The sequence below is a fragment of the Pristis pectinata genome, chromosome 4, assembly GCF_009764475.1.
Source record: "Pristis pectinata isolate sPriPec2 chromosome 4, sPriPec2.1.pri, whole genome shotgun sequence".
Classification (NCBI taxonomy): Eukaryota; Metazoa; Chordata; class Chondrichthyes; order Rhinopristiformes; family Pristidae; genus Pristis; species Pristis pectinata.
Window position 1 is genome coordinate 20196452 of NC_067408.1, and position 25319 is coordinate 20221770.

Below are 25319 nucleotides of genomic sequence, written 5' to 3' on the forward strand. Positions count from 1 at the left end.
TAGTACAAGGGAAAAGCAAAAACAATGCAGAATATAGTGCTACAGTTACAGAGAGACAATAAGGTGCAAGGCCATGACAAGGTAGATTGTGAGGTCAACAGTCCATCTTGTAAGCTATAGGGAGAGGAAGAAAATACAGGAAAATCTATTGGGTGGAAGGAAGGAGAGTTTGTATAATAAAAGGGGTAATAGTGCAAGGTGAAAGTAGGTGATAAAGGAATTTAAGAATAGATGTTCTCTGTGGAAAGAGATGTGGCTGCGATAGTAATGCTTGGTAGAAACCTGATCAAAGGTAAGAAGGGATATAGCAAGGTGAAAGAAATGAGCAGAAGTCTCTTTGGAAGAAAGCAGAACTTGTTCAAGGTGGGCAATCCTGGAAAGAATGGCTATGATCAAGGGATCATACAGCCTGCTACTGTTTCATGTTTTTGTACAATTTGTAGATTTAGGTACCAGTGACTTTCATAATGTCTTTGGATTTCATGCCTTTTTATTCCATTTCAAATTCAGTCAAAATATTAGCCCATTAGTTTAAAATTTTAATTCCTTTTGAATCTTTCGAAGCACATATTTGCAACATTTTGACCCAGTTAGTCACAGAGAGAACAACAAAAGAAGAAATTAAAAGCACAATGTTTGAATTCGTAAAGCATTTCATGAAAATAAATACACCAAAATTGTTCTTAATTAGGCTAAAGGTAGTGGATGTTGAACCATAAAGGAAATAAATTTGAAGAGTGACAAATTTGATCAAAAGTTTTTAATGATAAATAGAGGTAATGTTTGGGAAGAAACTTCCAAAAAGTAGGACAAAGGTACAGAATATATGAAAAAGGAGCAATTCAATCTTGCTTTGCCACTTGGCTAATCTACTCTCAGCCTCGACTCTTTCTTGCCCAATCCCCATAATCCTTGATTCCACTGGTCCGAAAAAAAATCTACTTCAACATCAGATATATTCCATGACTTGACTATTATGGCTCCCTTAGGCAGAAAATTATAGAAATTCTTCCTGATATGTCTTAAATGGATGACCCCTTATTCTGAAGCTATTTCCTCACTTGCAGAAATATCTTCACAGCATTCCACCTGACAAACATTTTACAGGCCTATTTTTCAATGATAATTTCTCAGTCTAAGCTAGTGACACAACTAATAGAGCTGCAGCCTCATAATTCCAGTCACCAAGGTTCAATCCTGACCTTTACTGCTGTCTATGTGGTGTTTGCACGTTCTCCCTGTGGGTTTCCCCTGACTGTACTAGTTCCAAACCTTGTTCCAAAGGAATGCCAGTGAGTAGGTTCACTGGTTACTGTAAATTTAATGTATAGGTGAGTGGTAGAATCTAGTGAGAATTGATGGGAAGGTGGGTGCCAAAAGGCCTGTTTCTGTGCTGTGTGACTCTGACCAAAAAAAAACCTCCAATAAGCATGGGTTCAACATGTATCATTATTTTCTTAAAGTCCTTTCACCTAATGAATTCCAGCACTTCCACAATGACAGATATTAAACAAACTAACCTGTAGTTTCCTGTTTTCTGTCTCCCTCACTTGAATAGGAAAGTTGGAGTGGGTTTGCATTTGTGTCGTCTACTGGGACCTTTCCAGAATCTAGGGAATTTTGAACTATCACATGTAATACATCCACTATCTCTGCACCTCCTTCATTTCAGACCCTAGGAAACAGGTCATTATGTCCTGGGGACTTGACAGCTTTACCTAGTACTTTTCCTCTGCTGATAATTGTTTTGAGTTTCCCCATCCTTTTTGGCTCTGGATCTTCTATTACTGGGATGCTTTCAGTGTCTTCTATAGGTGAAAACAGGTACAAAATATTTGTTCACTCAGCCATTTCCTTATTTCCCAGTACTAATTCCCCAATATCATTCTCTAAGGGACCAGTTAATTTTGCTACTCTTTTATTGAACTCTTACTATCTATTTTTATTTGCCAGTTTGTGCTCTCAATTTATTTTCCCCCTCTTTATATATCTTTTAATCCTTTTCCAATCCTCTGGCCTACCATTAATTTTTGGTCTTTGTTTGATCCTGTACTTAACTTTAGTTCACCACAGATTGATCTCTCTTGTAGAGTCTTTATTTCTCAAAAGAAAGTTATCTGTTGAGAATTATTATTTTAAATGTTTACCACAGGTTGATCTTGTCTTCTAATCTATTTTCCCAGTCTATTTTAGTAACTCTACCTTCATATCTTTGTAATTATTGTAAGTTAAATTTAAGACATTATTTTCAGATCTAAGTTTCTTACTCTCAAGATGAAGGTGAAATTTTATCATGAATGCTTCTTTAGAGTATCTTATGTTATGAGATGACTAATCTTGCTTCATGACATTGGCCTTTTCCCTTTTTCCAGACTTTGCCTAGCTGATAAAATAGGGCACAGTTTGGGCTGCAGTCTATTTGAATATACTAAGGTTTATATTAGAAGGCAAGCAAAGGGAGTCTTGGGATTAAAAAGTCTGGAGATTTTAAATGGCTTGTTTAAGGATTACAGTAGTGAGGAGGATGGGAAAGGGATTACGGTGGGCATTGTTGCAAAGGTTGTAAGTGCCAACGGTCAAGACATGGGGTTGAAGAGGATACCCAATACTGCCAATAAACAAGTTTTATATAATGAAGGTAGCTAGGGGATTGGAAGTTTTGGGTCTGAGGTGATAGTTTCCCATGCATCAAAGGTCCAATGGGTATGGAATGGTCAGGAGGAGATGGAGGGAGTGAGAAATGGGTGAGATAGCAGAAAGCTTGAAGCAGTCAAGAATGTATAAAAAGGAGAAATTGGAGACAATGCAAGACCTCAAGTTTAGATTGAGTCAAGGATTGGAGGGAGGTTGGAGATGGGAGTAAGAATGAGTATCAACATTTGCACTAACATTCATGACTTTACAAATGACAATGTCTGAAAGTTCTTTGCACTTGGTATGGATATTAAGACTATGGAATAATTTTTAATACCTGATTCATTAAGCCAGAAACTATGACATCCTTGAAAGAATAGAAGTTAATTATCAAAAATTTATGTTAAGACTGCATTCAATGCAGTAAATAATATCCTGCATGTAGAGTTCAAGTACTATCTCACTTGGCCATAGAAAATGTGGACTGGGTACAGTCCATAGATGTGGTCCTCCCCACATTAAGAATGCCCAACTTATGAACACCCCTACATAAGAAATATTAAATTCAAAAGTATGACAAACATACATATGTTAATTCCTATGAATGGCAGAATTAGTTTGCTCTCTCTCCACTTTCAATATTTGTTCTTTCTTATCAGCCTTGTGTACTTTTGATACCATTCATTACAATACTGTGCAGGAATGGTTCACATATCAAGTGATTTGTGTATTTTCCGAACTATGGACATCTGTAAAAACAGAACCCATTTGTTACCCAGGGACGACTGTACATTTTTTTTATTAAAAGGCTATGTTAAGGACCTTGACATTGGAGAAAAAACGTCATCAAGAGTGGTGCATTCATTATTTTGCCAGAAGTGCAAACATTTACATTTAAAATCATGGCAAAGCCAGTAATGATTCATAGCAATGCTATTTACATAAAGTACATTTTATATATCTTGCTTAAAAAAACTTTTGTCATTGCATGACCTGTTTCAGTAAAACAAGTTTCATATTTAAATAATTATTTTTAATTCAATGAGACAAATATCAAATTGGAGTGTTGATTTTATTAAATATAATCAACCACTATTCACAGATGCTTTATGCAAACAACTCCAGTTACTAAATTTCCAGGATATCTCTGTTGCACCTGGTGCCCAAATGCAACGATGATAAAATTTTAATTGTACCACGTGTTGATGAATGTATTTAATTTTAATTGTACAAGTTGTGGAAGTGTTACTACGCGCATTACGCACATTTGGAAAAGTACTTTATTTTTCAAAAAGTATGAGGTCAGGGAGTATCCCTCAGGGGTTTTGGCACCGCAAAGCATTTTGCAAAATACACTATAGATACGAGTCTTTTATATATATCTGATGCACGTCCCAAAAAGTCCACGACTTCCGTTGCTTAGGTCTCTCTCCCTCTCTCCTTCCCCAGCGCTGGCTCTGGAACAGCGCAGCCGCTCTCACGTGGTCCGCCTGGGCCCAGTAATGCACAGGGCCCCCGATGGCCCCGCCCCCTGCGGGTGACGTACGTGCGTTACGTGCCCGCTCTCCCCTGGTTACCAGCTGTTCTTGCTCGGGGGGGCTGATTCCTAAAATGGCGTGCAACTGATTTCCGTCGCCCCCCCCTCCTCTTTCTCCTCCCCCCAACGCCGACTTCCACTCAAGAGTATTTTTTTTGTACCTATCTTACGTTCCAGCAGTGCGATTGATTCGATGGGCGTCCACAGCCGGCAACGGGGGAAGGCGGTCATCCATTTGTGGCGGTAGGAGCGCCTGTTGGAGACGGATCGTCTTCCTCCTCCGTCGTCCCCCTCCCCCGGCGGGGCTTTAATCCTCTTCCAGTTGCGTGGATGTGCAAGATGGCTCGGGGCCCCGGACGGCACTGAAGGTAACCGAAGCGCGCTGAGGGTTTGGACTTCTCCCCACTCCGCCCTGTCTTGTCAGGCTCCGAGGAGCCGTGGCCCGAGTTACTGTTTGACGAGGCCCGACTGCGCTGTGCCCCCGGCCCTTTTTTTTCCTCTTGCAATGGTGGTTCCAGCTGATTCCCACTCCTCACCTCCACCCCCTTCAAAACAACCCAACCCAACGCTGGGAATTACTGTGGGGCGGTGGATTTTGATGGTTGTACTTTTATTTACTCAAGGGGTCTATTCCAGTCAGATTATTTTAAAGGGGATTTCCACTTTTCCCAGCATTTGCTCTCCGATCGGGTGTGGGGTGAATTTAGGTGGCGAATGAAATTTCTTTTCGTCCCTGAAAACACTTCTAGTAAATTCGACGTCACGTCGGCCGGAACCCTTTTGTTCAAGCCGGTGTCGAAGAAGTGGCTATGCGCTTAACAGCACTTGGCATCCCGGGAGTAGTTGTCTTTCCCAACCAATAACTCTATTAGAAGGGCCGAGAAGAACTACAAATCCATTAATAAAGATGTCCGTCAAGCGTCAGGATTGTTGGCAGCAATAGGATTAACCGTGCTTTTTCTTGAAGAAGGGACGCACGTACGCTTTGGGCCTTTTTCTTCCTCTAAGTTCTCGGCATACCGTAGTTATTTTTTTTAAATACGCATTTTGTGTTGTACCTTGTTTAATATTAACTACATTTATGTATTAACAACGAAATGGATCTGCCGATCGATCTCTCGAATATATACGTAGTGTATCCAGGCAGGCAACTGACTTCTGGGGTCCATTTTCTTGAATTGAAACAAATGCTGGATACAGCAGATATCTATTTGTCTTGCGTTAGCAGATTAGTAGTGTGATAAGTATCTACAGTTGACAACTGCCATTAGTTCCATCTGGTATTTGTATTGAATTTGAAATGTAAAATCAAACTTTTTATATTGTAAGGGAGCACTCTTAGATAGTAATATTCAGCTTGTTTAAATACAAAATGCCCTTTTGCTTTCCTAATTTTTTAAGGAAAGCATTGAACTATCTTGGAATTACCAAAATTTAATGGAATATTTGACAACCAATAGTCTTGTCATTAATGGGCATTTTTGCATGTACAATATTGTGGTGAAGTTTTTTTTATGGTGTCACAATTGCAGCAAGAGCCAAGGTAATGATGTATATGAAATTGGAATACAGGGTAGATAGTGACTGGATTCTTGAGTGCAAACTTGTTAATTTATTCTGCAATATTTCTTAATTGGCTCACTTCCTTAAAGCTGATGAAATATGTTTTGGAATGTTTTAAAAATCTGACTGAAGACTTCATTCTGTATTAAAACTGAACTATAATTTTGACTATGAAGTTTAAATGCTTTACTTGTAGAACAGGAGTAAAAATTACTGTGCTATATGCCCTTGACTCCTTGTTACTTGATGCTTAGCATTTCATACCAGGAACACAAAGCTACATATATCATATTTAGCTTTAAAATCTTTTACATGGCAACTTTTTGTTTTGAATCAATTTGAAACTATATAAGTTGTAAAATAGTTCCTATTATTTGTACAAGGCTGTGTAGTAATTAAATTAACTGAAGTTAACTGCTTAAATGAAACTGAAATTCATAACTTGTCATCTGATATTGAGTTATTTCATGCAATTTAAATACTTTTTCATGTTTTTTTGAAATGTGTTTACCGCAGTCTTGGAGGAGGGAGGGTGATGCTTCTCCCATCCTTGAAAAGGGCCTGATACTACTAGACTTCTGCAGAGGAATTTAATGGTAAAACTAAAAATAGTGTAATGTAATTCATTATAGGGCAAGTCCATGGAGACGTGAAGATTCTGATGTCCCTATATAAATAATCTATTATAAAGCTTATTTATCGGTCAGCTACCATGTTATCCTGCAGCTTTAGGTGATGCAGACTAACCACAGATGTCTTGCATTGATCTTGCTGAATGTCTTTGTTAAAACTTTACTGGTTGTATTGAAGAGCAAGTTGATTTCTTATGAGAAAGTCAATCAGAATTGTAGCAGTACTCAATCTGATCTACTTTTTAAGAGTCTGTAGCTATTATGTTCCTTTCCAGGTGCATTACCTCGCATTTCTCCACATTGTATCACTTGCAGACTTCTTTATCATGTTCCAATTTTGATGACTAAATTGTTATTACAAATAGGAGGTCTAAACTGACCCCTATGTGTCACCACTGGATACAAGCTTGTAATTGCTAAAATTGTCAGCCGTTACCCATTGCTTTCTGCTGCTGGGGCATTTTTGGCTTCAGTTTGCCACTCCCATAGATTATTGACCAACTGCCATGTGGATCTGAACCAATAGCCTTCAGAACAGAGTACCACCACTGAGTTGTGGTTGATGAAAAATGGTCTTTATTTCAGTCCTGTTTGATTTTAAAAAATCTCATCTGTTTCTTTATCTACCAACATGGTTTAATAATCCCACAAAAGTCCATCTATTGTATTTTTTCCTCTTCCAACCCTCCCTCTTCCTTCCCCCCCCCCCAACCCCAATCAACTTATTTAATCACCTTAAAAACCTTGTCGTTCCCTTAATTTTCACCCAAGGGAACACCAGCCTCGTCTATGCAACCTGTCTACGTAATTCAGCCGCAATGTAAATCAAGCATACAATTTTCAGTGTAGTGTCCAAATTGGAAATGGATTAAAATATTCTACGCCCAAGGATGCAAAGTGTGTGCCTAGATGGAAATGCATCCTAGAATGCAAATGTTAGCAATTGCACTTTGTTTTTATCATAGCTATGTTTCTTCTTGAATAGTACTAAAGAGTTGACTTTTTGCATATTTAATTTGAGCTCCATGTAGAGCATTGCAAGCTTTCTACATTAGTTTGGAAATGTTAAATTTTCTCTGAAATTTTAATGGTTACATTACTAGTGTTATGACTTGGGGGAAAATTCAAAAATGAACAAACAGTAAACCAGGCTTGTAGAAATGTTGGTTCTTTAATGTCAAATTAAAGAACTAGGTAGCCTGGCTAAAATACAAAATAATCCAATCTTTGTTTTTGTTTACTACATACAATGTATAAGAGTACAGCACAGGAATAGGCCCTTTGGCCCATAATGTCTATGACAACCATGATGCTAATTTAAACCGATCCTATCTGCTTGCACATGGTCTATGTTCCTCAATTCCCTGCCTGTTCATGTGTCTTCTAAATGTTGCTGTGGTATCTGCTTCCACCATTTTCCCTTGCAGTGTGTTCCAGGCATCTACTACTGTGTGTGTGGGGGGGAAAAAAAACCTGCCATGTAAATCTCCTTTAAACACATCCTCTTTCCCCCCTTATTTTGAATTTGTGTCCTCTAGTATTTGACACTTCCACCCTGGGAAAAAGACTCTGTCTACCCTACCCATGTCTCTCATTTTACGTGTTTTTATCAGGTCTCTCCTCAGATTCCAACACTCCAGAAAAAAACAAGTTTGTCCAAACTTTCTGTATAGTTAATACTCCATAATCCAGGCAACATCCTGGTGAACCTCTTCTGCACCCTCCCTAAAGCTTCCACATCCTTCCTGTAATGCAGTGACCAGAATGACACACAATATTGTAACCATGGTCTAATCCAATTTTTATACAGCAACATAACTTCCCAATTTTTATACTCAACGTCCTGACTGATGAAGGCAAGCATGCCGTATGCCTTATTTGCCACCCTCTCTATTTATGTTGACACTTTCAGGGAGCTGTGGATTTGCACACCAATATCCCTTTGTATGTCATTGCTCCTAAAGGACCTGCCATTTACTGTGTACCTTCGTCTTGCCTTTGGCCACCCAACATGCAACTCCTCACTCTTGTCTGGATTAATCTCCATCTGCCATTTCCCTGCCCACATTTCCAACTGATCTATATCCCACTGAATCCTTTGACAACCTTCCTCACTATCCATAACTGCCAATTTTTGTGTTGTCTGCAAACTTATTAATCAGCCCACCTGCATTTTTGTCCAAATCATTTGTATTATTCACAAACAACAACATTGATCTTGCCAAATGCCATTGGTTACAGGACTGTCAGAATAACAGCCCTCCACCACTACCCTCTGTCTTCTATGGCCAAACCAATTTTGAATCCAATCTACCAAGTCTCCATATTTAACAGGTGACACTCGATGAACCTAATCCATGGAAGACAGGTCAAGGATTACTAAAAGCTAATAATGGGCAAATTAGTGTGCTTATTTAGTTTACATTTACTTTGTGTTTACTATTTTTCTTCGGTGAAATTATGCTGAAGAACAGTTTGCTTGTTGCCATTACTGGATTATTTTGAGTACCACTAATTTAAATTAGCCATGTAATCAGGAAAACACAATGTAGGAAAGTTTTGACAAGGATACTTGATGATTAGTGTTGATCCTTAAAAATAAAACTTTTATTGGTAGAATATTGTCAAATGAAAATAAAAATTCAGGACACTGTTATTAACTACCAGAATTCAAGATGTCTATGCATCAATTCTTATAGTTCACAAATAAGACTTGGATTGTGGGTTGCTCTTGTGGGTTTTAGGTTCAATATGGAGATAACATGTTTTGTCTGCAGGAAAAATGGGCACATTTTAATATTAAAGAGATGGCTCTTATGCTCAATTTGTATACGGTATACATATTGCCGACAAGTAAGTATTGTTGTTTTCAAGTGAATTATAGTGAACTGTGTTCTCACAAACTTCAGGGCAACAGTCTTTGTCCTGTGGCTCAACAAACAGCTTCTTCAGCTTGGAGTTTCTATTCATCCTCCTTGTTTTGCTCCATTGTTGCTGGTAGTATCTTCATTTGACTCTGCTACTTTCCATCTTTTTTCATCCTCAGAAGCTTGCTTCTACTTTAAACTTTCAATCACCTTTACTAACTTGTGTTTGGCATCTGTTCAAGAGTTTAAGAAGTGGAAGCAACAATAGACTTTATGGCCCTTTGACCTTGTGCAAAAGATACAGCTGATTATTGGCCTTATCCACTTTAGTTTATCACCAAATCTTCTGACTCGGTGGTATCCAAAAATACATTCATCTCATCGTTGAATGTACTCAAGAACTTGGTATCCAGAATGAAGTTTAGAACTCCACAGATTTACAATCATCTGTGCAAGGAAGTTATGTCTATATAGTTAACTCTTATTCCGAGACTATACACCTGGTTTTAACTAGTGAAAAATTGCCTCATGGTATCTACTTTTATTAGTGCCTCTCAGAATCTTGAATGTCTCATTGAGATAATTTCACATTCTTCCAAATTCCAGTCCTTCTCATGCTGTTTATTGGGCATTTATCAATCCAGAAATCAAACTAGTGAGACCACAATGCAAGGATTCCAAAGGAGTTGTTTCTTGGGTGCATAGATCAAAATGGCTTGGACATCTTCACATTTTCCATGTTATATGCAATCTGTCACCACCACCTCCCCTTGCTTAACCTGTTTATATCCCTTTGTGCTCTTTGCTTCCTCCTGATAGCTCACATTGGATATATGCCCAAGTTACAGTCAGCCCCTGCCTTCAAGGGAACAGGATGTAACTAAGATTTAATGTTAAGTCTTAATTCAGACAAAAGTTTTTGTTGAGGAAGATGAGTTGCTCTGGGAACGTGAAGTATTCTAAATATTTCATGAAAGGCAATGAGGGATCAGAATGTGAGGAATATTAGTGGTGAGCTAAAATTTCAACGGATACCCATGGTCAAAATTTGAGGGTTCAGCATATCAATCATTCAGTGTGCATTTGGTCTCCCCAGTGTAGAAGTGTGTTCTTTTGAGGACTTGATCACAGGATGTATGAAATAATTTTATGCTTCTGTTAGCAATTTGAGTTCATTTCATAAAACTCAAATCTTTGTACAAATGTTACAGAAGGAAAGACCTTTGCCATTACTGGTGTATACATGCTACTCTAATTTACAGCTTTAGAGCATTTCACATACAATGTGAATGACAGCTTTTGTGATGGAAGTGAAACAATCCACTGTTCCTATTAGTGATGTGCTTGAATTTCTCCTCAAAATGCCTAAGTCTAAGGCTAGCTCCAAACACTGAATTTAAGATTGAGAGATAATAAGAGTACATATCCATTTTAGGTTGCTTTCAATAAAGGCTTTATTTTGATGTTCATAGACAAATCTGGAGATCTGTCTTACTCTTGTATCAGAACTTTGATTATCAGACACTACATTTGAGCAAACTACTGAATCCAGAGTTCCTCAATTCATAAGACTCAAATTTGTCCTTTATATTCAAACAAAAATTGCTGGCACCTACTTCAAAACAAAATACTCACAATATATATTTGGTTTAAAAATTATTATTAAATGTTTTGGCTTTTTCCTTATTAATCAGAGCTGAGGAGAAAGGCAGACTGGTCGATGAATGCCAGTGATAAAAGCAGTGCAGATTGGAATAACGCCTAATGCAGTTTCCAGTCATGAAATGAATAAAATGAAGAACAGGGCATTTCCACTAACTTAACATAAATTAACTTGAGAACTAGAATCAGGAAATGATGAGTTCACTCAAGTCTACTTAACGTTCAATGAAATCATGGATCTGTCTAAGCTGCATTTATATCCCCGCTCTTGCCATTCTTAATTCCTTTAATGCCCAAATATATATATCTTGAATATAGTCCACATTAACATCCTACAGGAACAGAGAATTGCAAATATTCTTAACCCGCTGCATTTAAAAAAAATTCTTGTGGTCAAAGTCCTGGTTCTACAACTGGGTGAGGTGGACTCCAGCATTTACCTTGTGATACTGTCTGACAAATATGGAATAATTCTGAGATCATCTATTGTTCTTAACTACAGAAGGTATAAAGAATATTGCCCCATTCTGCTCAATTTCACTGAGCAACCCCCCCCCCCCCCACCCCCACCATCTCAAAAAAATAAGGATGGTGAAGATATAAGGCAGTATACTCTTCCTTGGGTAAAAGGTAAACTGTACTCCAAAGTGTTCTCTCATCGTAAGCCTATTTAGTTGCTTCCTTGTATATTGCAATATATTTGGCTAAGTATCTGAAGGCTAATGTACCACTTGCCACATTAATTGCTTGCTATATCTTGTTAATTTTTATTTGTGCGCCTGCATTCCTGAATCTTCCTGTACATGAATATTTAACTTATCAAATTGAGAAAAATAGAATAATTTTACAATTTTACATATTTCATTATATTTACTATCTGCCAACATATTAGAATAATGCATCATATAAGCAGGACCTTCGGCCCATTGAATCCATACCGACTATTAAGCACCCATTTACACTGATTCTACACAAATCCCATTCTCCCCACATTCCCATCAACTTCCTCCTAGATTCTGTCACTTACCTACACACTAGGAGTAATTTACAGTGGCCAATTAACCTATCGACCTGTATGTCTTACTCTCACTAGAATCTTGGTTTCCATTTTCTACAGTATGTATTTTGTCTTTCATTGTAAGGTCAGAAACAAAATAGGATGTCTCTGCCATATGTCCAACATTGTAATTTGTCCTTTCTCTGTTCTTAAAAGTCTCTGATCTATTTTTACATTGTTTTTTTCCCCTCTGTTAATTTATTAGTTTCCAAAGCTCAGGCCTACTATACATTTTGGCCACATCCTACCTTTAATTCTCAAGTCATTTCTGATTGGGCCATCATTCCTGTGGCATTTTTATTCTTGCAGTTGTGTATGTTAAATTATTCATTTAAATGTTTGCTTTTGCTTGTCTGTCTTTTGAAATAATTTTCCCCAAATCAACCTTAACTGTGTACATTTGTAGCAAATTAGGTCATTGAGTTTGTGTAAATTTAAGACCTTCTCACATCAGTCTTTAACTCTGAAGTTCATCACGTTTTGATCACTCTCCCTTGAGAGGGTCGTTAACTAATTCTGTCTAATTATATCATAATCTAAAATTGTCTGTCCCTGGTCCTTCAACATAAACTGTATTTTTTGTGAATCTTCATGAAAAACATTCTAAGATGAGTAAACTTTAAAGGTTGATTTTATTGTATGCAAAAGTCAACCTAACACCCATTTCTTGAGTTTATTTTTAGAATTTTGGAAGATGATCTAGAAGTGCAGCTTTGTAGTTTGAAGGTGAATTTTATTGTTTATAGCTGATGGCACCTGTCGACATTGTACAGTGGCATGCAAAAGTTTGGGCACCCCTGGTCAAAATTTCTGTTACTGTGAATAGCTAAGTGAGTAAAAGATGACCTGATTTCCAAAAGGCATAAAGTTAAAGATGACACATTTCTTTAATATTTTCAGCAAGATTACTTTTTTATTTCCGTCTTTTACAGTTTCAAATAATAAAAAGGAAAAGGGCCTGAAGCAAAAGTTTGGGCACCCTGCATGGTCAGTACTTAGTAACACCCCCTTTGGCAAGTATCACAGCTCGTAAACGCTTTCTGTAGCCAGCCAAGGGTCTTTTAATTCTTGTTTGGGGGATTTTTGCCCATTCTTCCTTACAAAAGTCTTCTAGTTCTGTGAGATTCTTGGGCTGTCTTGCACGCACTCCCGTGCTTAACAGTTGGAGTGGTGTTCTTTTCATGAAATTCTGCACCCTTTTTTCTCTGAACGTACCTTTGCCTATTGCGGCCAAAAAGTTCTATTTTAACTTCATCAGTCCACAGGACTTGTTTCCAAAATGCATCAGGCTTGTTTAGATGTTCCTTTGCAAACTTCTGACACTGAATTTTGTGGTGAGGATGCAGGAAAGTTTGGAGAAAAAAGTGTGCAGAATTTCATGAAAAGAACACCTCTCCAACTGTTAAGCACGGGGGTGGATCGATCATGCTTTGGGCTTGTGTTGCAGCCAGTGGCATGGGGAACATTTCACTGGTAGAGGGAAGAATGAATTCAATTAAATACCAGCAAATTCTGGAAGCAAACATCACACCATCTGTAAAAAAAAAAGCTGAAGATGAATGAGGATGGCTTCTGCAACAGGCTAACGATCCTAAACACACCTCAAAATCCACAGTGGACTACTTCAAGAGGCACAAGCTGAAGGTTTTGCCATGGCCCTCACAGTCCCACAACCTAAAAATCATAGGAAATCTGTGGATAGACCTCGAGCAGTGCATGCAAGATGGCCCAAGAATCTCACAGAACTAGAAGCCTTTTGCAAGGAAGAATGGGCAAAAATCCCTCAAACAAGAATTGAAAGACTCTTAGCTGGCTACAGAAAGCATTTACAAGCTGTGATACTTGCCAAAGGGGGTGTTACTAAGTACTGACCATGCAGGGTGCCCAAACTTTTGCTTCGGGCCCTTTTCCTTTCTTATTTTGAAACTGTAAAAGATGGAAATAAAAAAGTAATCTTGCTGAAAATATTAAAGAAATGTGTCATCTTTAACTTTATGCCTTTTGGAAATCAGGTCTTTTATTCAGCTATTCACAGTAACACAAATTTTGACCAGGGGTGCCCAAACTTTTGCATGCCACTGTATATAGAGCTTGAAATCCTCTTTGTGAGTTGTATTCCTCTGTAAGACTCTCCTCTGGCCCCTGCAAAGCCTGGCTTCCTCTTGCATTTATTATTTCTTTAAGTACAATGTAGTAATTACACACCATCCCAGTCGGATGTTCTATTCCACTCCAAAATTTATAGTGTCATATAATGTTTTCCTTTGCAGTGATTGTCATGTCTAAGAATGGTCCCTTTTAGAGACCATGAGAAATACCTGCAAACTAACTAAAATTATGTATGTAGCTTGGAATTGTGAAACTAAGTTGATCTATACTTTTTCTAATAGGACTGGGGACAAATATGTGGGACATCAAAGCATTGTTGATAATTGACCAGTCAGATTTGGGTCACTAATGGAATATGGCAGGGTGGGCGCGTCACTGGGTCTGAGATTTTTCTCATTGTTTGACTAATAGTTAACTCTTAATCTCTACACATGGTGTTATATAGAAAGATTTTTTAAATAAGTTAGTATGAAGTTTTACTGGTGTTACCTTACTGATATTGAAACAGTTTATGTATACACACTCTCCACACCTTTTAATGTTATACCTTATAGTGTACGTTGATCGTCAATTCTTCATCTCAGAAACGGATGACTTCATGCTTTTGTGTTTACTGGCCACGTGTTTGGCCAGTTCCTGACTTTACTGTCCCGAAGTCAGTTAATTTCATATCTTCTGCAGACTTTGAAGTTATGCCATTTATCCAAATATATGCAGTACTAACACTGTGGTATATTTACCTTGCTTTTGTTTTCTGTCCCTTGGCCAATTTCACAGTTCAGTGATTCTTGATGAAATACTTTTGAAAGACCATTTGCACATTAATTGCACTAACTTTATTAGCCTCTTATTTAAACACTTCTTATGAAATGCAGTTCTTTTAGCAGTTGTTAACCATTTTTAGATGCCTTACAGTTTTTGTATTACTGCAAGGCTTTCATTTTACCTTTCCCAGAAGCTGGGTACTTGAAGGAAATTGTGACTCAATCTGTCTATAGAATAGTATTTTTATTCCATTTAGATTTCATTATGCTGAAGGGGAAGTGTTCTTAACCTGACTGCATTCTTATTGGTCATGAAGTTTTATACTTTGGTGCATCACTACAGAACCTACATAATGAGATGGGATAATGATCCTTAGTTGAAAAATTTGGGACTTTTTCCCCTCTTTTGAGCTGTGTACTTGAGCGTCTCCTAATCAGATTGGTAGTGTAGTTTATCTGTTCATTAAGTTTATCTGTTCATTTGGCAGTTTAATTCGAGAACTGGTGGACCTTAACAGAACTGCCTCATCAATACATGATATGAGCATTATTGTAGCTAATTAATTTTAAATAAGGCAAAAGTATAAACCATGTTAAAATGTGTGTAGCTGTCTTTAATTATTGCATAACAAATTGTTTTTATTAATTTTCAATGATACCTTAGCAGTTATGTCTGCAGATGCATTCATTGCCCAACTTGTATTGTGATAATGTTGAATGGAATGTGGCAAGATTGATAAAGTCTCCACTGTGCCAATCAAGCACAGAAACTAAACTGTAGATAGGATGGAAGCCAGATGGAATTACTCAAACAAGTAGAAGTCACTAAAGCTGATGAAATAAAGTAATAGTCCAGAAAGATGTGGAAAGCACATGGACAAGATGAGTATGCTGATGACAAAAGCCTGAAGTTATTTTCTGCTTTGCAGACATTGTTAGATTAACTAACAGATTAGTGGACAACCCCAGCAAGTATATTCTGGGTTAAAAGCTGTGGATATTGTTGGCCATCTGGAGGGGGGAAGCTTGATTAAGGCAGTGAAAAACTGTGAATTTGAGGGGACTGTGGGTGATAGTGCAAGACAGAAGACTTTAAATATAATGAACTTCGTCATTTTCAAAACTCCTTTGGTTAGACTATTAACTTCAGAAAAGAAATGGCCTAGTTGTAGCTCTTGTATAACTGGGTTTCTTATAATTTCTTTAAGACTGCAGAAGAAAAATATTCCTTTTTGGTTAGAAGAGATATGAGAAGAGATGTGACGGGAGTGTGGCTTTCAGATCACTGAAGCCTTTTACTGTTGCTTCATACACTGGGTAAGTATCTAAGGCTTTGGAATGGGTGTTTGCACTGTTTTAATATTGGAAGTTTAAATGTAAATTACTCTAATGGAATTCCTTTCATTTTTCTTTAAATATAATCCCAGTTAATTTCATTTACTTTTTCCAGAGCTTGATAATTGGGGCATTTTTTTAAAATTAGCTTTACCTTATTTATGTATAATAGCAGAGAATTTAAAGTGCAGGAGTCCATTGCCCCAACATGTCCCTGCTCATTGAAAAAGATCTAGCCTAATTCCATTTTCCAGCACTTGGTCTTCAGCTGTTAAGGGCAACCAATGCCCATCCAAATACTTTTAAAATATGGTGAGTGTTTCTGTTTCTATTTTTCTTTCAGGTACTGAGTTCTATACCCTGGCTATCCTCTGGTGAAAATGATTTTCCTCATCTTCACTCTAATCCTTCCATTACTTTAAATCTATATCCCCCTGGTTTTGACTCCTCAGCTAACAGAAATAGGTCCCTCATATTAACTGCATTTGGGCTCCTGAATTTTATCCACCAGAATCTCCTTTGACCATCTCCACCACCCTGCCGCTCCTCTCTCCCCCCCCCCCCCCCCCCCCCCCCCCCCCCCCCCCATTTAAAGAAAACAACTCAGCCTGTCCAATCTTCCCTTGTAGCTAAAATTTATTAGTCCTGGCATCTTTCTGCATCCTCTCAAGTGCAGTTGCATAGCCTAACGAGCATTCTAGCATAACTTCACTGCTTTTATATTCTGCAACTCAGTTAATAAAAGAAAGCAGCATGTCATATGCTTTTCTTTAACCACCTTGCCAACTTGTCCTACCTTGGAGTCCTTCTGTGCCTTTGACTTCCTTAATATTCTTCCAATTACTTTGTTCTACTTACCTTCTTATTTCTCTCTAAATAAAATACTGATTTGAATTAAAATCTACTTTTCTGTCCAACTGACCAGATCAACTATATCTTTTTGAAGTTAAGAAGTTTTTCTCTTCCCTGTGAACCATACAGCCAACTTTGTATCAAAGCCATTTAAATTTTAGAATGGCCTTGTCTTAGAGGGTGGATTTATATGAACGGTACTGGTCTGATGTTGTTTAATTACACAAGGTTCTCAGTGATCAAAACTCTATTTACATTGCTTAATCCTTGCCTTGTTGGAATATTTCCCTCCCCTATTTTGTAGAGAGCCTTGTATTCCTGAGTGTGTGCATTGGAAGAGCTGTTACAGTGCAGAGAGTGTTACTGAGACTTCTGCTGTTGTAGCATTTTGTTGCGAGGTCACCTTATAAAGTGTCCTGGAGCTCCAAGTTTGGAATTGTTCTTGACATGTATGGAACTTACAATATTTGTGATGTCAATCAAAACATAATGTTAAAGATAACTGAAAGATCAAGCAGAAAGCAGAGAGATGGTCTAATCAAAAGCATATTTGTAGTCTTTTAAACTTAGGTGCCATTTCTTGATTTAGGAATTGTTAAGCAAAACTTTGTAAATCAGAGGCTGGGCAGAGATTAATGTGCTGTTCATCATGGTGAAAAATAGATTTGCAAATTGAAGTCATACACCACAAAGTCAGTGGTGTCACAAATAAAATCCATAAACTGGGGAATACCTGTATTGCATTGACCTTGTGACCTTTTCAATAATGACCTAGTGTTTGTTTGTTAAGCTTTTAATTGATGCAAATCTGTTTTCGAGGTAGAAAACACAGGTTTGCTATCTTTAAAACAAGCAATTTTAACTCTTGCCTCCTTCCCTGCATTGTAATGCAACTGTATTCAAAATATTTTGGTTAAAAATAATAGTAGAGCAAAAGCTGAACATAGCTACCCATTGTGCAGAAATTTTGTAATATGGAATGCATGAACACAACAAATGTAGCCTGTTTATTTCTCCTGCATAAATAAAGCTGAAATACTTCCTTGTTATATCACTGTTTTAGGGTCATATAGTAATACAGCATGGAAATGGGCCCTTCAGCCCAACTCGTCCATGCCAACCATGGTGCCCACCGAGGTAGTCCCATTTGCCTGTGTTTGGCCCATATTCATCTACACCCCTCCATTCCATGTATTTATTCAAATGTTTTTTTGATGTTGTTGTAACTGCCTCAATCACTTAATCTGGCAGCTCCACCCTCTGCGTGAAGAAGTTGCACCTCAGGTCCTTTTTAAATCTTTCACCTCTCGCCTTAAAGAGATTTTTAGCAGCGGTTCAATTTAAAGCATTGGAAACCTTCAATTTACTTATGGCTTCTGGGTCAGTGTGAATCAACTAAAGATGCAAGATAATTTCAGAGACAGAAGATACTGAAGGTAGCAAGGCAAATTCTAGGACTAGTCTCACTACATAATAGATCAACCCTAGCTCAATGAAGAGTGCAGGTGGGTATACCAGGAGCAGCACCAGGCATACCTCAATGAGGAATCAACCTGGTGAAGCTTGAAGATGTGACTACTTGCATGCCATACAATATAAGCAGCATGCATTAGACAGATCTAAGCGATCCCACAACTAACAGATCAGATCTAACTAAGCTCCACAGTATTGCCACATCCATTTGTGAATGGTGGTCAACGATCAAATAGTTCACTGGAGGAGCAGGGTCCACAAATATCCTCATTCTCAATAAGGTGGGAGCCCTGCAAAGTTGAAACATTCGCAAGAATCCAGCCAGAATTGCCAAGTGGATGATCCACTTTGGTTCCTCCAATGGTCCCCAGCATGACAGATGCCAGTCTTCCAATTCGATTCACTGCACATGATATCAAGAAATGGCTAAAGGCATTAGATACAGCAAAGGCTATCGTCCCTGACAACATTCTGGCAATAGACATGCTCCAGAACGTGTAGCCAATCTGTTCCTGTACAGCAACAATTCTGGCATCTGGCCTATGTATGTCCTTATCCACAAGAAACAAAACAAATACAACACGGCAAATTACTGCACGATTAATCTATGCTCGATCATTAGCAAAGTGATAAAAGAGATAATCAGTAGTGCTATCAAGTGGCACTTGCTTAGCAACAATCTGTTCACAGCAGCTCAGTTTGGGCTCTGCCAAGGTCACTCAGCTCCTCATCTTATTACAGCCTTAGGAAAAAAAATGGACGAAAGAGCTGAATTCCAGAGGGGAAGTGGGAGCAACTGCCCTTGATTTGAGTATGGCATCATGGAGACCTGGCTAGACTGGAGTCAATGCGAATCGGTGTGTGTGGTAGGAGGTGTGGGATCTCGTCTCTGATTGGAATCATACCTAGGTTGTAGTGCTTGGAGGTCTCTTCTCTCAGCCGCAGGAGATCTCTGCAGGAGTTCCTCAGAGTCGTGTCTTAGGCAATGGCATTACTATTCACTGAATCCCTGACTATCAATATCCAGGGAACTACCATTGACTTGAAACTGAAATCAAATAGCCATATAATCAATGTGGCTAAAAGAGCAGGTCAGAGGCTGGGAATCCTGCGACGAGTAACTTGCCTCCTAACTCTCCACAGCCTGTCCACCATCTGCAAGGCTCAAGTCAGGAGTGTGATGGAATACTCAACTTGCCTGTATGAATGCAGCTTCAACAACACTCAAGAAGCTTGATGCCATACAGCACATAGCAGCTTGCTTGATAAGCATCCCATCCACGACCACCACTCCACCACTGACACATAGTAGCAGCAATTTGTACCATCTACAGGATGCACTGCAGCAACTCACCAAGACTCCTTAGACAGCACCTTCCAAACACATGACCTCTACCAGCTAGAAAGATGAGCAGCAGAAGCATGGGAACACCACCACCTGGAAGTTGCCCTCCAAGCCACACACCATCCTGAGTTGGGAATATATCACCATTCCTTCACTGTCACCAGGTCAATATCCTGGAGTTCTATCCCTAACAGCATATGTGGGTATTCCCATGTCTCAAGGAATGCAGCAGTTCAAGAAGGCAGCTCAGCACCACCACCTCAAGGGCATCTAGGGATGGACAATTAAAGGTGCTGGTTCAGCCTGAAAAGCTCACATTCCTTGATGAATATATTTTAAAAAATGGAATTTGTGTGTTGTCATCATGCTGGGAAAGTGCTACGCATCTTGTGTTCTCTCTGGAGAGAGGTAACCATTTTTGATGATCGAATTGACTAAATTTTTTTTTAGTTTTGACTGGTTTAGTACTGCTATTCATAATGATCTTTGATTCTTTTTAAACAACCGTTCTTAAGATTTGGCATTTAATCATTTTTCTGAATTCTAAATTTTATTGTGCTTGAATGCAATTCATTGCTCTGAAATTCCCTTCAGTTCTCCATCACACTCCCATTTTGACCTCTGTCCGTGGCATCCTAAATGCATCAAATACACTTGATGATCAGCATCTCATTTTCTGTCTTGATATTTTAGTCTTTAGAACAAAATATTGAATTCAATGATTTCAAATAATCAGTTATTCCAGTCTTGTATCTCATATTTCCAGCACTGTTTAGTTTTTCTCTTGTTTCAGATTTAATGACCCATCTCCTATATAGAAGTTCTCCAGTCATTACTTTACCATGTAAAGATTGAGGTGATGCCCAAGAACTGGAATATTGCAAACATTACACTCTTGTTCATTTTTAAAAGAAAAGTGTAGGGACATACATGGGAAAATCAGAAGTTGTTAGAGAAGGTGCAGAGGAGATTAACTAGAATGATTTGAGGAATGAAGGACTTCAGTTTCTGATAGGTACTCTCATAGCATTTAAGAAGCATTTGGACAAACACTTGAATTGCCAGAGCATAGAAGACTGTGGATAAATGGGATGAGTATAGATAAGTGCAGGGGTCAGTATGAACATGGTGGGCTGAAGGGCCTGTTTTGTGCTGCACAAATCTGATTCTTGAGTCTCAGCCAGAATTCTCTTTTTGGAATAGAGGAGGCTGTGAGGAGATCTAATTCAGATATTTAAAATAGTGAAAGATCCAGACAGTAGATAGAGAAAAACTTTCCATTGCAGAGTGATCAAGAACTCATGGTAGATAGAAGGTGATTGGCAAAAGAAGCAAAAAAGGGGAGCAAAAAGGTGTTTACTTGGCAGATGGTTACAAACTGGAATGCATGATCAGGAATAGTAGTGAGAGCAGATTAATTTGCAGTGTTTAAAAGGGAGCTGGATAATTAAAAGGATTTGCAGGAATATGGGGAGAGGATGTAGGAATGTGACTAGCAGGATTGTTCTTGCAGAGAGTTAATATGGACATGGAGCAGAATGGCCACATTTTATTGTGTAACCATTCTGATTCTCTGCTCTGTCAGCTGGCATCCCCCACCATTAGTGTCATTCAGTCTCTCCTGATTTCTACCCTATTGCTAATCTACACATTTATTCTCTTTGTCCCTCCACTTTATGCAACAATTTCTCCCCAACTTTTTGTAGTTCTGATGAAAGATAACTGACATAAAGCATTACCTTATTTTTCACTCTCCACAGATGCTGAATATTTCTAATATTTTCTGATTTTATTTTGGTCTCAAGTTGAATACTTGGAATTTTAGGGGTTTTGTGATTTCTGGTAATCATTTTATAAAATGAGGTAGTGAAGAAGATATAAAAGAAAAAAAAACAATATTACGAGAATTGAGGTGTTTTGCTTATCAGGGATTATTTGAGCAAGGTGATACTCTTTCTCTTAATGGAATAGAAGCCAGAATTATGAATCTCTTTTGTATAATAGATCTGAAGAAGTTGTTCCTAATTGTCGAGGAAGACCAGATCTAGGGTTCATAACTGACGATAATCACTAAAGCATCCAGTAGGGAGTTCAGGAGAAATTTCATCATGTAGTGAATGATATAATGTGGAGCTTGACTTTAGTGTAATTGAAACAAATAGAACAGATGCATTCAGGGAAAGCTGGTTCAGCAGGAGAGAGTGAAGGGAATCAAAGAATATGTTGATGGGATTCAATGGAGAGGTGGGATGAGGCGTAAGCCAGTAAGGATAGTGAACTACTTTGTGCTGTAAAATCATTGTAATATGTTGTGGAACATCGTCTTAAGAAACTTGTCTTACTACATTTAAGCACCTTACTGCATTTGATTTTCAAATCGTTCATTTGGAATGCTGTGATTAACACTGGTCACTGCATGTGGGTGACCTGTCTTGATTGTCCTCGTCCAGCATGCCTGTTGATAATTTTATCCTTTCTGGTGCTGTATTGCTTCCACAATTGTTAGGGATGCAGGCCTTGCAATTTCTCCTGAACCTTGGCATGAAACTTCACCCTCACATGAATGCTTTGGTTCCCTTCTATTCGTCCAGTTGATATATCTCTTGGGTTTCTTAACACTCTGTTTCACTCCTGCACTATCCAACCTAAGAATGCCCCCTTCCAGTAGCACAAAATGGGATGCTTATGCTGTAACGTAATGGAATTATATCCCTTCCCAGACCAAACCAACATGCATTTTGTTCTCTATTCCTTTCATGAGATGCTGTCTCTTTGCAGTGATTTTGTTTTACCATTTCTGAATTTTCCTTAACAGCTTTTCTGTCTTGAACTGCCACAGTCCTCCTGGTGAAAGGCTCCCATTGTGGTGTGGTTTCCTAGGGCATTTAAGAATCAACCACATTGCTGTGGCTCTGGGTTTTCATTTAGGCCAGAGTGGGCAAGTATGGCCACAATTTCTCCCTCTAAGGTTGAATTCCAGAATCTTTAATTGCACAGTTGTGCTCTTTGAACTCTGGTCTCTGAATTGTTAATCCAGACCTCTAGATTGCTAGTTTGGCAATTTAACTACTGTGCCACCATTCCTTATGTTGTCTCATTGTAGAATGCCCATTTTCCTGATCCATTATGTATGTTTCCTTGCTAAAATTAGAGCAATGTTTGGTGTGTGCAGAGGGACAACAACTTTGGGGCACAATTCAAAATAAGTAAGGTTGCTGAACCATCGGCTGGGATCTTTGAGTCCTTGTTGTCCACGGGAATGGTACCGGAGGATTGGAGAGTGGCAAATATTGTCCCCTTATTCAAAAAAGGTGGTAGGGATAGTCCAGGGAATTACAGACCAGTGAGCCTTATGTCTGTGGTGGGCAAGCTGTTGAAAAGGATTCTTAGAGCTAGGATATATGAGCATTTAGAGAATCCTGGACTGATTAGGGACAGCCAGCATGGCTTTGTGAAGGGAAGATTATGTCTCACAAGCCTGTTAGGATTCTTTGAGGCAGTGACCAGGCAGATTGACGAAGGTAGAGCAGTAGATGTGGTCTGCATGGATTTTAGTAAGGCGTATGACAAGGTTCCACATGGTAGGCTTCTTCAGAAGGTCAGAGGGCATGGGATCCAGGGAGGCTTGGCCGTGTGGATTCAAAATTGGCTTGACTGTAGAAAGCAGAGGGTTGTGGTGGAGGGAATGCATTCAGATTGGAGGGCTGTGACTAGCGGTGTCCCACAAGGATCGGTTCTGGGACCTCTACTTTTCGTAATATTTATTAATGACTTGGATGAGGGGGTAGAAGGGTGGATTAGCAAGTTTGCAGACGACACAAAGGTCGGTGATGTTGTGGATCGTGTGGAGGACTGTCGAAGATTGCAGAGGGATATTGATAGGATGCAGAGCTGGGCTGAGAAGTGGCAAATGGAGTTCAATCCAGAGAAGTGTGAGGTGGTACATTTTGGAAGGACAAACTCCAAGGCAGAGTACAAGGTTAATGGCAGGATTCTGGGTAGTGTGGAGGAGCAGAGGGATCTGGGGGGTTCGTATCCACAGATCCCTGAAAGTTGCCTCATAGGTGGATAGGGTAGTTAAGAAAGCTTATGGGATGTTAGCTTTCATAAGTCATGGGATCGAGTTTAAGAGCCGCAAAGTAATGATGCAGCTTTACAAAACTCTGGTTAGACCACACTTGGAGTACTGTGTCCAGTTCTGGTTTCCTCATTATAGGAAGGATGTGGAAGCATTGGAAAGGGTGCAGAGGAGATTTACCAGGGTGCTGCCTGGTTTGGAGAGTATGGATTATGAGGAGAGACTAAGGGAGCTAAGGTTTTACTCTGGAGAGAAGGATGAGGGGAGACATGATAGAAGTATATAAGATATTAAGAGGAATAGATAGAATAGACAGCCAGCGCCTCTTTCCCAGGGCACCAATGCTCAATACAAGAGGGCATGGCTTTAAAGTAATGGGTGGGAAGTTCAAGGGAGATATCAGAGGAAGGTTTTTTACCCAGAGAGTGGTTGGGGCATGGAATGCACTGCCTGGGGTAGTGGTGGAGGCAAGTACATTGGTCAAATTCAAGAGATTGTTAGATAAGCATATGGAGGAATTTAAAATAGGGGGATATGTGGGAGGAAGGGGTTAGATAGTCTTAGGTGTTGTTTAAAGGTCTGCACAACATGGTGGGCCAAAGGGCCTGTATTGTGCTGTACTGTTCTATGGTTCTATTGTAAAGATTACTATTCTGAAACTGATTTCAAAGCTGTAAACTCTAATCAGTGTCATTACATGTGTAAGTCTCATTTATGTTTTCTGATGCAATTTTGGAACTATAGCAATGTAGTTAACATAGAAATTAAGTGACATCCATACGAGGCTTTTACTTTGGCATTACTTCTAAACTTCGGGTATTCATGCCTACTTCCTTCCATTTTATACTTAACATTTTGTCACAATATTGTCATATCTCCTTTCTTTAGTATCTAGATACTTTATCTTGGACTGAAAGAAATGTATACTTTCAGTACTGCAAATAAATGGTATTTATTTATCAAGCTAAATCCCCTAGTTCTATTCCTCTAAATGGCATTATTTCACCAGTTCTGGAATCAATGGAAGAATTGTAAAATTCTGAAATTTTAATAGCATTTGTTTTGAAACTGCTAATATTTCCCGTCCTGGCTACCATTTACACTTCTTTGTCCAATCTGGAGAAAACCTGTTTCCAAACCATTTGCTCTTGTTTTTCAAGATGCTGGTTTGGCTGTGGGTAGTTTGTGATAACTTAATCAGTTAAACATAAGCCATTTGAAATTCTTTGAATACTTGCTGGAAAAAAGACAAACTATAATTAATTCAACTGTGTTAGATGAAAACATTGTGAGTTCCATAGGTTGTTTAAATGAAGTGGCCAGATTTGGTGATCTGTACCTATCTCTGTATAATGGTTACAAATTATGTGCAACATCTTCCTAAATTGTTTGTATGTCTTTGCCCCAAGGT

General features: G+C 38.7%; 1 protein-coding gene across 4 annotated transcripts in view; it reads left to right on the forward strand.

The window, feature by feature from the left end:
* The first annotated feature begins 3779 nt into the window (after window positions 1–3779).
* aff4 (AF4/FMR2 family, member 4) overlaps window positions 3780–25319 on the forward strand; it is a 73308-nt gene continuing 51768 nt past the window's right edge. For 2 of the 4 annotated variants that reach the window (XM_052013362.1, XM_052013363.1), the window contains exons 1-2: window positions 3780–4539; window positions 16034–16142. The gene's annotated coding sequence lies outside the window, so the exon portion shown is untranslated. The remainder of the gene's footprint in view (window positions 4540–16033; window positions 16143–25319) is intronic. The other 2 variants (XM_052013360.1, XM_052013361.1) reach the window with 2 other exon arrangements.